The 19,332-nt window shown below is 34.8% G+C and overlaps 1 pseudogene across 1 annotated transcript; it reads left to right on the forward strand.

Moving 5' to 3' along the window:
* Positions 1–14,340: 14,340 nt before the first annotated feature.
* Positions 14,341–17,913, forward strand: LOC105178610 (G2/mitotic-specific cyclin S13-7-like; annotated as a pseudogene). The gene is made up of 4 exons (XR_016063220.1): positions 14,341–14,535; positions 14,620–14,800; positions 14,988–16,076; positions 17,198–17,913. The product of XR_016063220.1 is annotated as a G2/mitotic-specific cyclin S13-7-like (transcript).
* Positions 17,914–19,332: the final 1,419 nt, after the last annotated feature.

Consider the following 19,332-nt stretch of genomic DNA (forward strand, 5'->3'; position numbering starts at 1 on the left):
CGTCTGTTGACAACCACGCCAGTTGCTCATTCGGGGTTACCGAGCCTTGAGAGGACAATTAAGTTTCTTGATTACTATTTTGTTGGTTCAGGCGTTCGTCCATCATCCTTAGGAACAGTTGCTGTGAAAAGATTAATGATTAAATTATAGAAAAAAAATTAATTCAAAAATTAAATTTTTTTTATACTTATTGTGACCTCCACTGCCCTCGGGTTGCTCCATTAGCTGTCCTCCTTCTTTTTGTAGCTTTTCTTTAACACCTCCATCTATTTGACGGGGCCAACTGATTATGGGTTACGAATTTGGCATGGCACAACCGTCCCAAGTTGAGTTCCAAAAGAACAATTACTTGAATCGTTCCACATTCCATGCCAAATTGGTAACGAAAAATCGTTGGAACTCATTTTGAAACACTATAGTAGATGTAGGAACGGTCACAACCTAGCCGTCCCTACGCGCGTTGCAGAAAATGTCTCAAAACTGACAGTTTGAAAATGTATTCCTAAATGAGTACAATTTAGAATGGTTCCTTAGAATTATTTGCTATCTGTTAATGGGACCGCGCCAAATAATCTTCAAAAGCTACAATTCAACAGTTGGCTAACTGTAACAACTGTCGTTCCTGAATTAGGAATTAGGAATTAACGACTACTTTTTAACGACTACTTATGTGTTCCTGTTCCTAAGCCCGTTCTAATTTTTTCTATATATGTGTTCCTCTCTTTCCATTTAATTTCACTATCTTTTTCAATCCTTCTTATTCTCTCTCTAATTAGAAAATTAAGTTTGAAAGTTATACTTTACAACATTGAAACCTAAGTTTCAACTTCCACTATCGACATTGTTTTTCGCGGCTTTTCTTGATGATCTCGTACATAATTTCTTCTCGACCACTGGTAATTCCTCATCAACTACGACCATAGTCCCATTTTCACAAGTAATGTTGTCCAATAACAATTGTTGTGCATGCCGCTTACAATTGTCACAAGATTCAAACGGCAGTTCAGTTTGATGATTATCATTTGTCAATCTTGATGATTAACATAAGTAACCTCTATCTGATATAGTTCTTTTTATTCCCAATCAAGAGTAAAAATAATATGATTTATCAAAACAATAAATTTCGTTTGAAAATATAGTTGCATCATAAAAAAGAGTATGGTAGTAATAGCACATCTTTTAATCATGCAATCTTTAACGGAATCTTCATATGAAATAATTTATGAGAAAAATATATTTACACAAGTGCATTTTACTTATTTAGAGCCCACAAATTGATTCCTCAATCCTTTGCTTTCCCTTTAATTTTCGAACAACCTCAATATCAATTGTAGGTGAAGCAGTAGAAGGGGGAGTAACAGCATCATCAGCCAAGGGCTTGCCAACGAATTTCACTAGAATTGCCGCTAGGTATTCAATCTGGATAAAAAAAAAATTAATTAAAAAGAATATAACATGCATACAGATAATATAACAAAAGTAAAGCAAAATTTAAAAAAACCAAATAGGCATATATAAGAAATAATAAAATTAAATGGCTTCCTAATAAATTAAAACAATAACTATCAATTTGTTTGAAAATATAATTGTACATGCTAATGATTTGATCATAGAAAAATTTATAACATTACGAATTTAATATTTTCTATAACTAATTGTAAGTTATATATTTACAATAAAATATATGTACATTGCACATGATACTTCTTTGTTAATGCATAAAATTGAAGGCAAGATCGGTTTAAGAGAAAACTTTTTTGAATATAACTAAATACTATCTCTTCATGGATTTACCTGTTCCCTCAGTTGAGCATTCTCAACTCTTAAACAGTGCTCATTAGAAGACTTTGCTGCAGTAGCACTGGCACGACCACATGCACGACAACGTGCATTGCTAAGGGCTTCTCTGCACCTTATATTTTCAGCATGAAGTTCGTTGTTCTCAGTACGAAAATGTGAGTTCTTATGGTGCTTATGCCATGTCTGTAAATAAATAAATACATGCAAAGTTTATTTTGAATACTTAATAAAATCAAGATCGAAAATCATTAGCCAAGTACTTAGTATCCTATTAGTTCTCTTCAAAAAATTTGAAGAGGCAGTTTCTTTTTTTTTTTTTGAGAAAATATCTATAGTCTGTAAACTATGTTTAATATGAATGCAAATGCCTTTCTTACCTTCAATTGGGTTCTCTTGTTTTGGAACCAAAATTTGACATGCAATGGTTCTAGCCCCATGTTGTACAATAATTCATAGGACCTCATTTTGTAGAAACTTCTTTTACAATGATTAAAAAAATAGGAAAAAACAAATAGTAAATATGTGCAGGCGACCCTCCGTCTATTTCTATGATAAAGTATAGTTTTGTGTATTTGTGCATATGCGATAAATGAATTATATACCCAATGTGTTCTAAAGCCAAAAAAGGTAACTTTGGAAATTTAAAGAAACCTAGATATTTTTCTGTTAGTGTTACAAAAATAGATTAATATTATAATCAAAATCACCTCAAACTTAGCTAATGAATTTATTTACTTTTACTTGAGATTTTTATGATCTTTTATCGTAAAGATAGAATGCTAAATAATTTATTGAGTTTTCTTTAATAAGATTTACACTACACGTGCAATATGTGAGCATTTTATTAGTATTTTAAAATAATAAGATGAATATGTCTAGTGAAATTTGAATTCCGCAAGCAATACTACTTTCATGTTAACATTAATCGAACATAGAGCAAGAAAGTTTGAGTAACTAGTAAATTGAAAAATTATTTAACCTATCTAATTTCTCCCGCACTATTAACCATCACTCACACACACAAACACAATCACATCACTTGCTCCTACAAGATATATTTGAAGCTCCACAAATTTACTCTTCAATCTTCTGCTTTCCTTTTAATTTTCGAACTGCATCAGTATTAATTGTTGCTGAAGCAGTAGAAGATGGAGTAACAGCATCATCCCCCAAGGGCTTGCCAACGAATTTCGCTAGAAATGCCGCTAGGTATTCAATCTGGATTAAAAAAATATTTATAAAAAAAAGGCATAACATATATATACATAATATAACAAAAATAAAGTAACATTTAAAGAAATTAACCAAATAGGCATTTATAAGAAAATAATAAAATTAATCGACTTTCTCATAAATTAAAACAATAATTATCAATTTGTTTGAAAATATAATTGTACATACTAATAATTTGATCGTAGAAAAATATATAATATTATGAATTTAATATTTTCGATAGCTAATTGTAACTTATATATTTACAATAAAGTATATGTTTCTGCAAGAGCATTGCACATGATATTTCTTTGATAATGAATAAAATTGAAGGCAAGATCGGTTTAAGATAAAATTTTTTGCAATAAAACTAAATACTATCTCTTCTTGGATTTACCTGTTCTCGCAGTTGAGCATTCTCAACTCTCAAACAGTGCTCATTAGAAGACATTCCGGCAGCAGCAATGGCCTGACCACATGCACGACAACGTGTATTGCTAAGGGCTTCTCTGCACCTCATATTTTCAGCTCGAAGTTCGTTGTTCTCAGAACGAAAATGTGAGTTTTTATGGTGCTCATGCCATGTCTGTAAATAAATAAGTACATGCAAAGTTTATTTTTAATACTTAATACATTCAAGACCGAAAACCATTAGCCGGTACTTTGTATCCTATTACGTCTCCTCAAAAAACTTCAAGAGGTTGTCTTATGCTTTTTGAGAAAATATTTATCGTACGTAAAATATGTTTAATATGAATGCAAATGCCTTTCTTACCTTCAATTGGGTTCGCTTGTTTTGGAACCAAAATTTGACTTGTAATGATTCTAGCCCCAATTTATCGCTGCGCTCTTTTCTCTGGTTGTTATTGGGATGTGGGTGCTGCTTGAAAAACCTACAACGAATGAAAATTATGTTAGAATTCTAAAAGATAATTTTGACAAGTAAATCATATCTTGAACCTGGTGATGAAAATAGTATTGCCAAAAAATGTTGGTGCAGAATTTAATTACATTATACTTAGTTGACAATAGTGGAATGCATAGTATTAAATAAATTAAACCAATTTCCAATACAACATACTCAACTTGGTGAAAGAATTACAATATTGGATCACAAAAAATTAAAGAAGAAGAATATAGTACAATTAAAGATGTAATATTGCATTGATTAAAAAATGACCATAAATAACAAAAAGAAATATTCTTGTTTTCACAAACTAGAAACTGTGTTATTTCTATCAATATAATAGATTTCTTAGAGCTTTTGTGAAAGAATTATATTTATATTAAAATTGGTTCTTTTATGGAACTTTAAGTTTATTAGAAACTTACGCTTCCATTTGTTGAATTTGTTCTGGAGTGTGGCGATGGTAGCGCTTTCTCTTCAACTCTTGATTGTTGATGGAATTGTTATCTAAATTTTCACTACTAGATTTATTGTTAATTCCATCATCTCTCTTCCTCTGTGATTCATCACCTCCGGATGCATTTGAGTTCAAGTCGGGAAGCATATTTTCTTTGGCCTTTTTACCTACAGCACAATAAATTATGTTTCATCAGTTTATAAGAGCATGAAAAGATATTATTTAAGTGGCGTGCATTTTTAGAGCACTTAATATTGTAGAAGAATAACTGAAAAATAAAAGCATATCCCTACCATATATACATTTTAAAAAGGGGATAAATAATTGTCTGAAAAATTCTTACAAAAAGTTGTCATTAAAATATTTATGTTATACATATGTCGAAGTTCATATAAAATTTGTTGTCAAAACTTTTTTTGCACATTTATGTTTCTATGTTATTATCTACTCGATATATTAGGATAAGATTAGAGGATATTGGATCTATAATTATAATTTGTAAATCAATCAGATGTAAATTTTTCGAGGCATAGATTTTATAGTGGTCACATGTATGAATTATATTTTAAGAATTTCTAACACCAACAAGCCATACATTCTATATAAGAGGTAATTTTCTTTTTAAAAAAATCCTTAGATACTTAATGCAAAAACTTGTATTTATTGATATTAGTTTTCCTTCGAAGAGCCAATAAAGATTACATATCTAAACTATATTTCTTATATAGAAATCTTCGCATTTTTCTGCAAGTTTTCGACTGTCAACACAACGCAAGAGTGGAGTGTGCATCTATGGATAAATGCATTTAACCAAGAAGAAATAAATTGAAGCAAAAGAAAAACTTACTTTAAGAGATTAAAAAGTTTCTCGTAACCTTAAAATTCACGGTTGAGAATCACAAAGGTGCTTCCTTCAATTTACCAAAGATGAAAAAGTTTCTCATAACCTTAAAAGTCACAACTGAGATCCACACAAAGGTGCTTCCTTCTATATATCAAAGATTAAGGATTAAGGTATGTCTTATTGAATAAACTCTTAGGTTTCTAATAAAAAAAGATATGATTAATAAGTTGATTGCAGAAGGTAAATAGACGAGAGTGAAGAAGAAAAGTGAAACGAGAGAAAACACAATGAGAGGGTAGAGAAGAGTCCGATGGTGAGAACAAATGGAGAGAATTGATGCAAAGAAGTTGATATAATGAACGGAGAAATTGAAGACGAAGGAGAAAAATATGATGGAGGGAACTTAAAATGAGTTGTAAAGGCTAGTGAATTATCTGGAATAGAGCTGTAACATTCTAAGTTTGAGTATGAATATTGCTTTATAGACAACTGTGGATGAGTAATTTTCCACGAAGAGAAAAGATAAGGACAAAAAAAGTCACGATATACATGAATTGGAAGCATAAAAATCATGACAATTCCGAATGTCTAAAAGAAAAAGATATAAATTCAAATTCTCCTAATAAAGCTTTTTTCCATATTAGATTTTGAGAACCCTTGACGGTCATAAATGTCATTTATGGATGCAGTTAATACTCCGAAATTTAGTGCAGAACTTTTTCTAAGCATCCTATGGCAGTCACGAGCATTCGGACAACAACTTGTAATAATACACGAAATATTGTGTTTCCATGGTATGAAATAATGAATTTAATTATGATATTTCTCCAATATAAATTCTAGTGCTACAAATAAGATACTGGATAATGAATATTTATATTAAGATGCTTTATTTAAAATTTAAATATGGTCAAGAAAGTGTTGAAATTATTTAGAATAAGTTTAAATGATTGCCAAATCTCATATTTGTACGCGGCACAAAAGTTATTTTATAGTAAAGGCTTATGTAATGGTCAAGTTAATAATTTAGAACAGTTTTTAGAAATTATAACGGTCTTTGTAACGGCACCACCTACCATGGCTTTTTTGGGCATTGCAAAATCTTTGTACGACTTGCTTGAAAGCCGTTACAATGTGTAACGGCCTTTTTAGCGTCCATGAGAAATCATTGCAAACTGATAGACTCCCATCCCGTTTCCAGGCAGAATCCTTCAACAACTTAGTGGCTCTATCGGGTGTGCTAATCTGCTCGATATAAAATTCTTGAAGAAGGGGACTAGATGAAGAAGAGTCTCGCAGGATGCCATTTGGGGTGCAGCAGACGCTGAACAAAATGTGTGGCCTCCTTTTGTCCAAGGAGTGGCAGTCAACAGATGGCCATTTTGCGATCTGCGAAATAGTAGTCCAATTGCCAAAAATGCATTCGAATGACAAAATTAAATGTGATATAATTAATACTAGAATGACCTTTGTAACACATGTATGTATGGTTTTCCTTCAACATAGAAGCGGTGTTTGGAATACTTTTTATAACTGTCATGTGTTATGTTGTAATGGTTGTTGTATCTAGTTTTGTCTTTCTTTTTTCTACAGTTTTTTGTAACGGCTTTTGTGACTCCCTGTGTATGTTGGTTTTAGTTTGCAACTGCCTTTGTTACTGCTTTTTACACTGCTTTGGTAATGGCTTTTTGGATGGATTTTTTTAAATTTGATAACTATCTTTGACACGATTTTTGTAACGACTTTTTGATTATATGACAATTACACTTATTCCAAAAGCTATTACAAATGCATTGAAAAAAAAATTAATTTATATAATATTTAATTATATCTAATCTATTTTTAATATTTGTTTTTGTAAAAATGAATTATTTAACTATTGGACTGTGATGCTCCAGCAACAATGTGGTGGGCCTTGGAGCCGAGACTAAATACTCGGCACCTCTTCTGGCCGGCAGCTACTGATAGCCGCACCTATTGCTCATTCGGGGTCACCGAGTGTTGAGAGGACAATTGAGGTTCTTGATCACTGTTTTGCTGGTTCTAGCGTTTCTCCATCATCCTCAGGAACAACTGCTGTGAACAGATTAATGATTAAATTTTAGAAAAAGTAATTTGAAATTCAAAAATTAAATTCTTTTTTATACTTACCATGACCTCCACTGCTCTTGGGTCGATCTATTGGCCGTCCTCCTCCTTTTTGTAGCATTTCTCTAACACCTCCATCTGTTTGACGGGGTATCCAAGTTGGGTTTCCTATTCAAAAACCATTTAAAGAAAAGATCATAAATTTAAACAATTAAAATGAATTAATACTAGAGTTTAGAATACTTACCATCATACGCTTGTGGGCCCAAATGGAAGATGAACCTCGTTGTCGACGGTAGCAGCTGCGCCGAGATCGGTTGTCCGGTTGGCCTTATTCTAAGCCGACTGTGCCTGGAAGTCTGGTCTCGCCCAATACTCCAAAAGCTGGCGCTAAATCTCCTCGGCCACCCACAGTGGTCGGGCCAACTAATTTTGGGATACGAATTGCTAAGGAGGCGAACATGATCCTATACCTTCAATAGATAGCAGAACTCAAAACGGAGTTTGATAGCTTGCAAATCATTCAAAATCCAAGAGAGGAGGAGAACATAAAGGCTGATTGCCTCTCTAATTTAGCCAGCGCTCTAGAGGACTGCCGAACGATGCGAATCACCATACAATACCTTGCTCAATCGAGGACCCAAATCTGCATCCAAGCTGTATTCTCCTCGGAAGACTGGGAGACCCCCGTCAGCCCATGGTCGGAGGAGGGACTCCTTCCAGGCAATAGGTGGGAGGGCCGCTAGGCACAATGTTCGAGCCTCTCGTATCCTATTGTAGGGAGGGGTCCCTAAAGCACCCGACTAAAGAAAATTTCTACTAGTAGTTATCGACTACTTCACCAAGTGGGTGGAAGCTGAGTCATTTGTCCGCACCACAAAAATGGAGGTAATGAAATTTATATGGAAAAATATCATTTGCCGCTTTGGACTCCAAGAGGAATAATCTCAGACAAAGGTCAACAGTTCTAAGGCCACAGAATACACAATACCAATAAAAGTCTACATATCAAACAAATGTTTACTTCAGTAGCACATCCCAAAGCTAACGGGCAAGTGAAAGTCAACAACCAAATTCTTGTTCAAGGGATCAAAAGACGCTTAGAACGAGTCAGGAGAAATTGGATAGAAGAATTAACCAATGTCCTATGGGCATACCACACGACCCTTAGGGGATCCACGGGAGAGAGCCCCTTTACCATGGTATATGGGACAGAAGCCATCATTCCTGCAGAGTTAGGGGTACCCTTTTATAAAATCATACATTTTTCAGAAAAAAATAATACAGAACTGCTAAGAGAAAACCTGGACCTCACGAAGAATTGAGAGAAAATGCCTTCATTCAAACTCAAAGGTATAAAAACACTATGATCAACGCTCACAATAAGAAAGTAAAAACACGAAGCTCCAAGCAGGTGACTTGGTATTACGAATGGTAGATACATAGAAGCTGATAAGAGAATTATCTCCCACCTGGGAGGGGCCTTTCGAGGTCACAGCCATAATAGGACAAGGTGCCTATGAATTAGAAGATCCTGAAGGACGACCATTTCCACGACCCTAGAATATTCATAACCTCGAAGATACTATTCATGATGAAGAATGCCCTCATCCTATGCCATACATCCTGCAATAAAGTCCTCCTGAAGGACCCCCTTTAAAATGTCCTCCTGTATGGCGTCCTACAATGGGTTCTCCTGAAGGATCCCTCTTAAAATTTGTCCTTTTTAGGACATCCTTCAACTAGCCTTCCTGTAAAGTCCCCCTTTACCAAGTCTACCTCTGACAAGTATCCTCCTCAAAAAGGTTAGATGTATTACATTCGTTAAATCGAGGCATAAAAGCGTTCAGGAGTAAGTCCTGGCAAAGCTTATGCAGACCGCCAACGTTGAAAGGACCCCCCTATGGCTCCCATCTTAAGCCCACATTTATTTTACACTTCATTTCTTTTTCTATAACATATGTTTCGTGCTGTACTTTTTAAATACTTTTTAAAGTCGTGGAGGGGAAGTTACGGGCACGCTCCAATAACCGCCAGCGATGGGAGGGGCTTGTAACCTCTTTGGCGCTTGGCGAGGGCATTTATCACCTCCCAGCAATCGAAAAGGCTAGGCCTAGACCTAGCCATCATTCCCTAACAAGGTGTCACAGGCGTGCTCTTCTATCTCGCAGCGAAATGTAATTCCCATGTATTTTTTGCCCGTGTGACGCTCAAGTTACGCCAAACCTTCGACTAGTCTTCGCACATATCGAAGTATGTCGACTATCCATTGCGTGTCCTTGACAGTGAAGCTCGCTAGCGCGATATTTTGTGCGAAACGCTAAGGCGTGAGTGCCGAGAGCCTCGGTGAGTATGGGCATCTCGAATAGACGAGCGCAAGGGCACGCGGTGCCGTGCAGGGATGCGTTCAGATGTCGCGCTAGCGAGCTTCAATGTCGAGGACATGTGACGGACTGTCGATATATTCTGATATGTGCGAAGGCTGGTCGAAGGTTAGGCGTAACTTGAGAAGCTGCACGGGCGAAAAATATATGAAAATTACATTCTGCTGCGTGACAAAAGAGCACGCCCATGACACAAGGGCAGAAAACACGCTACACGAAGTATGGGTAAATGAAAGAACACATTCCGGCTGGAAAAAACAGACGAGGAGGGATCCCTACCAGTTGACAGAAGGATTCCCCCTAGATCTAAGGGGGCAAAGGCTTATACTCTAAGAAGGAATTGAAGGCGCCCCTCCTCCTTAGAGTGGGGGGGGGGGAACTGACTGATGGGTATAGCCCAGCATAACTCGGCCCAATAATGAAGTTAGAAGTCTAAACGTCCATCTATGCAGGCCCACAATGAGGAACGAAGTGCAGGGCACACGACCCAGCAAGCTCGGCCCAATCACTTGTAGATGGCCTAATCCTCACGTACACGTCGGTCCTTGAAGCTTGCGTGGCACACACGTGAGCCCTCCACGTAGGGCCCCCTCTACAGACAATGAGTGTGCGGGGCAGGAAGACCCCCCAAGAACTAGGGCTTTAACACCCTGCAGACTCTCTACTGGCAAACGTAATTTGTTCCCATTTTCGAGCATCGTTTTATCCTTTTGACATTTTTATACTATAAATTATTAATCTTCAGATCTAATACTATCTTGGGCGTTGGAGTGTTAATATTTTATTTTGCAGGTTCTCTTTCTTAATAACTTTCGCATCGTTAGTCCAAATTTGACATCAGGATCTAGGAATTTGGGCTCGTGCTAAAATGGAACGCGTCAGTTTATTGACCACTTTTTGATGTAAAATATGGCCATGAAATGATGTTTTTTTTTGTTAATTTAGTCCAAAAATTATATAAAAAATATCAAATTGTTGCTCATATTGTGTGGAAAAAGTATATTTACTTCCCACAGAAAACACTGGTTCTTGATGTTTATTCAAGGTATGCTCTTCTTGATGGCTAACAACATGTTAATTGAATTTAACGTGAGAAAAATGATTGTTGTTACTTTTTCTTTAAACAAAAATTACATTAGGGACTAATAAGTTTACAAACAAATATTAGAAACTAAAGAAATTTAATATGACTATTTTTCAGATTTATCCTTTTTGTTTTTCTAATTAATATGGCAAAAATATTTTGTTTAGAAGAAATATATTATTTTAAGTAATTTATACATTTTTCAAAAATATTTTTGTGCCTAATTAGCTGTAGGAGCCAATCAAAATCTCAAATTAAATAAAAACCCTAAAACAACAATTAAAGGACTTTCATAGATTAATTAGTTTATATGTTTAATATTTTGGAAACCCCATTGTTAATATAAATTCCAAATTAAAAAAAAAAAAACTAATTAAAATATAGTTTTGATGATCAAAAAGAAAAAGTTACTTTTAAATAACAAGTCATCGCATCGATTCGCAATCACATCGGATCATTTGAGAGTGAGACAATATGTCTATCTCAAACTTCTCACCTGGAACTGATAACGATACTATATATTTTATATTAGTTGCAGATGAGGAAATGAGTAATTATAAGCCTAAAAAGCTTTCTCTACTAATAAAGCGCCTTTCCAAAATAAAAAATATGAACTCATATACAATTAAAATGGACAATATATCATACAAAGAGACATCAATCACATTTTGCACTATAACATTTCAATTGTTATTTTTTTTTTTGTATTAAAACAAAAAAAAAAGCGGCACCTTATAATCAATTCATGTTGTCATATTAATTCCTTGACCATAGTTCATATAGGGGCTTGTTGGGTTCGAGTTATTATGTATCATAGATAATTATATTGTGCATAAAAAAATATTGGCTCAAATATGTCCAAGCGGTTCAAAAAGAAGAAAGAAATGAGATGCCCGTATCATCATAGGAGGCTCAAGTTATGAGATGCCCAAGAACACTTGATAGGCGGCATTAGAGGGGAATTCCCAAGAAAATAGATTGGCAGGCGACCTTGGGGGGGTCCCCCAAAAAACAGACTGGCAAAGAGAGGAGGCTGAATAGATCCTCCTACTCGGACTATGCTGAAAGTCTAATAAATATTCGGCCCAAAAGGCCCACACACATGGCATCACACTCTCCTACGTGACATTTCATCACATGCAAGGAGTCCTTCCCTAGGCAAAGTCATGTTGTTGTGAGTTAATCAGTTGAAGACAAGATCAAGTCAAGCCTTATACACACGAATTTTGGCCCTTTCTTACGAGGATAAAGGAGGTGTGAAGAGTCCCAGTAGAGGGTGTGCCCCCTCTATATATAAAGGCTCAGTCCCTCTACGGGGACACCCTCCAGAATTTGAATGGTTACTTTCTATTCTTGCTTTAATATTCGAATTGCACTTTGAGCACAATTTTTTCTACGAATTTCTTCTTGATGGCTAGCAACATATTAAGAAAATATAAAGTGAAAAAAATGACTGTTGTTACATTTTTTTTAAAACAAAAATTACATTAGGGACTAATAAGATTAGAAACAAATATTTGAAATTAAAGAAATTTAAAAGGATTATTTTTCAAAATTGTATCCTTTCTATTTTTCTAATTAATATGGCAACAATATTTTGTGAAGGTTTAGAAGAAAGTAATTTATACATTTTTCAAAAATATTTTTGTGCCAAATTAGTTGTAGGAGCCAATCAAAATCTCAAAATTAAATAAAAACCCTAAAACAACAATTAAAGAACAACCCTAAATTAATTAGTTTATATGTTTAATATTTTGGAACCCATTTAATATAAATTTCCAAATTAGCAAAAAATTAATTAAAATATGGTTTTGATGCCCAAAAACAAAAGAAATGATCTTCCATAATTCTCCCTTCTAACGGCTAGTAAATGTTTACACAAACTCACAAAGTTGGACCAGAAACCCGATCAGAACCATCCATTCTCAGTAATCCAACGGATCCTATTCAAATCTGGAAATATGACCGTTAACGCCTGAGAGGCGTCCCGCCACTTCGCCCACATTTTATATACTACGCTCTTCTGCCTTTACTCCGTCTCCTCTTCATCACTATTTTCTGATAAGAACGAAGGGAATTCTAGAGAGAGAAAGAGGGAATTCTAGAGAGAGAAAGAGGGAATTCTAGAGAGAGAGAAGGGAGGGGCTGTTTGTGAATTGTGGCGATTGAAAACCCGTAAGAAAAGGTGAGGCGAACAGCGGTGATCTCCTGGTGCTTCTGTCGTCTTTCTTGGAGGGGTTCCCACAATCGACGATCAAGAAAAAGGGTTGGAGAAAGAAGAGGAATCAGGTTTGGTGATGGCTTCTACAGCTGTAGTTCCGGAGCTAGTTAGAGGTAGAACTGAGGATTAATGCTTATCTTTGAATGATATATGTTAGCACACCCACTATAATTTTATTTCAATATTTTCTTTGTTTGTGTAATCTTTTTGGGCTCTCTGATCCATTTTTTGGTAGAATTTAAGGGTGCTTTAGTGTGATTCTTGAAAGGATTCTAGTGGGGTTTCTTTTCTTTACAGTGCAAAGACTATCTTGCGGGTTACTGAATTTTTTGTGTTTATTCCATTGCTTATTCAGTTCTTGTTTAGAATCTTGAAGAGAGATTTCTGTTTCTGTTCATCAGGTTTGATCCATTTCTGGGTTTTTGGGCTCTCTGATCCCTTTTTTGTTAGAATTTAAGGGTGTTTCAGTGTGATTCTTGAAGGTATCCAAGCGGGGTTTCTTTTCTTTACAATGCAAAGACTATCTTGCGGGTTGCTGAATTTTGTTTGTTTATTCCATTGCTTATTCAGTTCTTGTTTAGAATCTTGAAGAGAGATTTCTGGGTTTTTTTCTGTTCATCAGGTTTGATCAATGCTTAAGAGTTCATAGGTTCAGCTTTCTTTCCATGTATTTCGCCGAGATTTAAATTGAGGTTTATGCATGAATTTCCTGTAATGGTTCTTTATCCGTTGATATTAATTCGTACCAGGCATTTCGTTAATTATTCTTGAATTTGCTGTGTATATACTTGTTTTGTGATCCTTACCGCAAGAACAGAGTGCAAGAATTCTGTTTGGGTTATCAACATTCCCTTTCTTGATAATTTTCTTCTCCTGTGGATAGAGTAGAATTGTTGACTTCCTGGGATTCTTCTGTGTTCCGATCTGAATTATTACAAGATACAATGTTTAGTTTCATTTGATGCATAATTACTCCTTGGGACTTCTGTTTTTTGGATAATTTGCTGCATAATTTGATGCATAATTTGCTTTGGTGTTATCCCTCTCTTGATATTGATTTATTCTCTTACGTGGGACATTTAACTTTGAATTCTTGACAACTTGTCCCATTTTATCAGCAAAGTTATGATTAGTCTTCTTGTGTTTGATCAGTTGGAGGAGGGAACGGTCACGCCAAAGGCAGAAATCAGTTAATATAGTGGATCGGTTCCTTTGGGTGAAAACTGTTCCAAGAAGGGAACTTCAATTGGTCGGATTAGCTCGATGCTAATTGCTTGCAAATATGAAGAGATATGGGCGCCGGAGGTATATAAGCTGTTAAATATTGGCTCGACCAAACGTGAAATGAAGTTAACCAAGTTTTCGATCTTTCTCGAGTCAACGACTTCATAGCTATATCGGACATTGCTTATGTCAGAGAACAAGTGCTTCTCATGGAGAAAGCAATTCTTGGGAAAATAGAGTGGTATCTAACAGTTCCAACTCCATATGTCTTTCTGGTTCGATACGTTAAAGCTTCTCTTCCATCTGATAAAGAGGTATTTTATGGTTGTTGCATATGTAATTTCCAGTTGAAGTAGTTGAATGTGAGTGGTTTATTCATTTATTTGTCGACGGTGCAGATGGAGAACATGACATTTTTCTTTGCCGAACTTGGTTTAATGAACTACTCTGCCGTCAACTGTATTATCCCTCCATGCTTGCTGCTTCTGCTTTATACACTGCACGTTGCACTCTTAACCGGATTCCCCTATGGACTGAAACTCTGAAGCACCATACCGGCTAGTCTGAGGATCAGCTGATGTACGTAAATTGATCCAAATAACTATAGACACCACACACCCCGTAAGTTATTACAAGAGAAGAATCCCTCGATTTAGGAATATCAACTACTGCAACTAAATTTTTCAGGAACGTCGGTGTAATTATTCCTTATTACATTTTTGTTACAGTTTATATACTAAAACTCCTGTCTGTATTGATGTACCAGGGAGTGTGCAAGGCTTTTGTTGAGCTTCCACTCCGGTGCTGGAGAAAACAAGCTGAAAGCAGTTTCCAGAAAATACTCGAACCCGGAAAGGGGTGCTGTTGCTTTGTTTCCACCGGCAAGAAGCCTTCTCCCCGATCTGCTGCTGATGTTGCAAAGACAACAAAAGGTGTGTCCGTGTCCCCTTTGAGTTGTTCAGACAAGACAGATCCTCAACTTGCTCAACCATTTGAGGAGTTGGACCATTTTTGGAAGATATCTCATACAACTTATGACGACCATATGGATCTCCACCCAAACCATTTACGAGTAAGTCCTCTTTGAACTCTTGAGTTTGCTCAGATTGATAATCCTCCTCTAAACTCTTGCTACAATACAAGTAACAAAGTTAAAACAATACTTTCATAAAAAAACTTAAATAACACTAACAATTACAGTTGCTTGATCAGCTTCAATCCCTTTCCCACAAGATCGAGATTCAAAAAACATCTAATTCTATAGTATCTTTTCCTTCCTGTTGCATTAGAAATAATTGAAAATTGAAGATAAAAAAATATTAATTCATATTTATTCTTCAACAGTGCTTTGCGTTTAAGAGCGGAAATGGGGTCTGGCCAGTACGATGAGGATACATCTTTTTAGCTCTACTCTCTGCATTTCGCACTGCTTGTTTCTAGAAAAATATATGAAAAGTTATTTATACACACTATATGAAAGAGAATTTAAAAAGCAAAATGTATACAAAAAATTATTAACCTGCACTTCATCATGCTTCCAATATTGTACAAGAATCAACCACTAATCCAACTTACTGTCAATTATCAGTTTGAGATTATCATTATGTTGTCAATTATCTCTTTCTGCTCTCAGGCCAACTTACTTATGTTGGGATTTTGCATTTTCTGAGGATTGAATTGTCAAGTTTGGTAGAAATGCATTTTGGTTTGTTCATGATTCCTTCGTTTAAAGCCGAAAAAGGAGGCTGTAATTGTAATCAGCCCGGACGAAGACAAAAGCTGCAAGAGTGGACGGAATCTAAGGGAAGGATCATCAAAGAAGCCCAATAACTTCGCTTCCGTGCAAGAAAGAGAAGTAAGTTTATGCAAACATTCATCAATAGAAGTACATACTTCGTTTACTCTTTGTGAGGAGTTGTCGTTTCTACTACTGAATTGTTAATTATTAGCCGCCATGGTTGCGATTAGTGCGTGTGCTTTGATAGGAGTTTTGTCATACAAAGCACCTACACTAGCCGCATCCACCAAGCTTCTATTGGCTTCAGTCAATCATTCATAGAAATATTGAATTAGAAGATGGTTGGGAATTTGGTGATGGGGGCAACTCTCCACCAATTGCTTAAATCTCCCCCAATACTCATAGATTCTTTCACTAGAGAATTGGAGTATTCTACTTATTTCCTTCCGGATGTTTGTAGTCCTTGAAGCGGGGAAATAGTTCTCAAAACCAACATTTAAATTAGGTTATTCAATGCATAGTTGGTTATTGATTTAAGTCAAGGGAAGTCATCTCTTTGATCGTTCGTTTCGGATTTTGAGCCATGACTTCGTCTTTAGAGTTGCTAGACGTGGGCACGTCTAATTTAGAATATGCTGCTGGTCTGGAAGAAGTAGAAACCTCTTCCTTGTGTTGCTTGGTCTCTTTTTGGAGTCTACGAGTGGTCTTTTCGATCTCTCGGTCAAATTCAAGTTCACCTGTACGAGAAGAACGTGGCATAAACACCAAAATTTGATGGGTGTCGAATCCACCAAAAATAATTCCTACGAACACTTTTGTAAAAGTGTGAGTAGGGTCGAATCCACAAAGATTAGTTTTAAATTAATTTCTTCAAAAAATAAAAATAATTGGGGGGAGGGGGGGTGGGTTTTGATTGTAAGCTAATCAGTTGAAGATATGACCAAGTCAAGACATTATACACAAGAATTTTGGCCCTTTCTTACGAGGATAAAGGAGGTGTGAAGAGTCCTAGTAGAGGGGGTGCCCCCTCTATATATACAGGCTCAGTCCCTCTACGAGGACAACCTCCAGAATTTGAATGATTACTTTCTATTCTTGCTTTAGTGTTCGAATTGCACTTTGAGCATAATTTTTTCTACGAATTTCTTCTCGATTTCTCATTATGATTTATTGTTACAATTACTTATTCCTAAACCCGAAACTAACTTGGGTGTCGGATGCTAACGCCTCTTTTGCAGGTTCCCTCTCCCAAGATTTGCATTCATTTGGATCCAAACTTTTGAGTATAATATATATTCATTGGGCCCATACTTTTTTGGACGCATCAATAATATTAGAGTTGAGCATTAATATTGAATTCAATTTTATGAAGAGCTGGAATAGACTGTCACATTGATTATTTTCTCTACCATCAACTTCTCTTTACTTTTATAATAATTTAATAGTGAAATATATTAAAAAAAATTACTTCATATTTTGGGTAGATTTCGAAAAATATTTGAGTTTTGATTAGTATTAAATTTCAAAAATAGAACTTCTGTCATATTTTTGTAATTTTTTAAAAAAATTAAACACTCCCTCTCTTATTATTATTATTGAATGCCCTATTATGAACTTTTGCCTTATATGAATGTGGAGAAAAAAAGAAATAATCTATAAGAATTTTTATTTAAAAAATTGTATTTCAACAAATTGACTAGACATTCCATTTTATCTTATATTGGGGTAATAAAGTAATTTAGTAATACTATTTATCAATTTGTCCAAGTCTCTAGTAAACAAATGAGTAACTGTGTAAAATTGAAAAAAAATTTCTTTTCGATAGGATAATCAAAAGAATTTTGAAACCATTAAACGACTTATAAATAAATCAATCACCAACTAATTCACAACATAATCATAAATTCACTATTTGGCTTATTTATTCCATAAAATAAAGTAAACATGGCTTAAGAATATGTTGTACTTTAACCATTTAGGTGAATTTCTAGTGAAAATTTTAAAAGTAAATCTATGAATATATGAGTTGTGACATATAATCATTTAGTTGAACCATTAAATATATAAAAATATTACAAAATTAAGTGCTTATGACCTTATGTTTTTATTTTTATTTTATTTTTATAGAAACTTGCAATACCCTAAATTCTTTAACAAAATCTTCATATGAAATAATTTATGAGAAAAATTATATGTTTACAGGTGCATTTTACTTATTTTGAAGCTCCACAAATTTACTCCTCAATCTTCTGCTTTCTTTTTAATTTTCTAACTGCCTCAGTATCAATTGTTGGTGAAGCAGTAGAAGAGGGTGTAACAGCATCATCCCCCAAGGGCTTGCCAACGAATTTCGCTAGAGCTGCCGCTAGGTATTCAGTGTGGATTAAAAAAAAAGTAGTTATAAAAAAAATGGCATAACATACGTACAGATAATATCACAAAAATAAAGCAACATATAACGAAACCTAATAGGCATATATAAGAAAATAATAAAATTAAACGGTTTTCTCATAAACTAAAGCAATAATTATCAATTTGTTTGAAAATATAATTGTACATACTAATGATTTGATCGTAGAAAAATATATAACATTATGAATTTAATATTTTCTATAGCTAATTGTAAGTTATATATTTACAACAAAATATATGTTTCTGCAGCAAGTGCATTGCACATGATACTTCTTTGTTAATGAATAAAATTGAAGGCAAGATTGGTTTAAGAGAAAACTTTTTGCGATAAAACTAAATACTATCTCTTTATGGATTATTTACCTGTTCTCGCAGTTGAGCATTCTTAACTCTTAAACAGTGCTCATTAGAAGACATTCCGGCAGCAGCAATGGCACGACCACATGCATGACAATGTGCATTGCTAAAGGCTTCTCTGCACCTCATATTTTCAGCTCGAAGTTCGTTGTTGTCAGTACGAAAATGTGAGTTTTTATGGTGCTCATGCCGTGTCTGTAAATATATAAGTACATGCAAAGTTTATTTTTAATACTTAATATATTCAAGACCAAAAACCATTAACCAAGTACTTTGTATCTTATTACGTATCGTCAAAAAACTTCAAGAGGCTGTCTTATTTTCTTTGACAAAATATTTATAGTATGTAATATATGTTTAATATGAATGCAAATGCCTTGCTTACCTTCAATTGGGTTCGCTTGTTTTGGAACCAAAATTTGACTTGTAATGGTTCTAGCCCCAGTTTATCGCTGAGCTCTTTTCTCTGATTGTTATTGAGATGTGGGTGCTACTTGAAAAACCTACAATGAATGAAAATTATGTTAGAATTCTAAAAGATAATTTCAACAAGTAAATCATGACTTGAACATGGTGATGAGAAGCATTGGCAAAAAAAATTGGT

This window comes from Sesamum indicum, linkage group LG12 (genome assembly GCF_026168435.1).
Source record: "Sesamum indicum cultivar Baizhima isolate 11 linkage group LG12, ASM2616843v1, whole genome shotgun sequence".
Taxonomy (NCBI): domain Eukaryota; kingdom Viridiplantae; phylum Streptophyta; class Magnoliopsida; order Lamiales; family Pedaliaceae; genus Sesamum; species Sesamum indicum.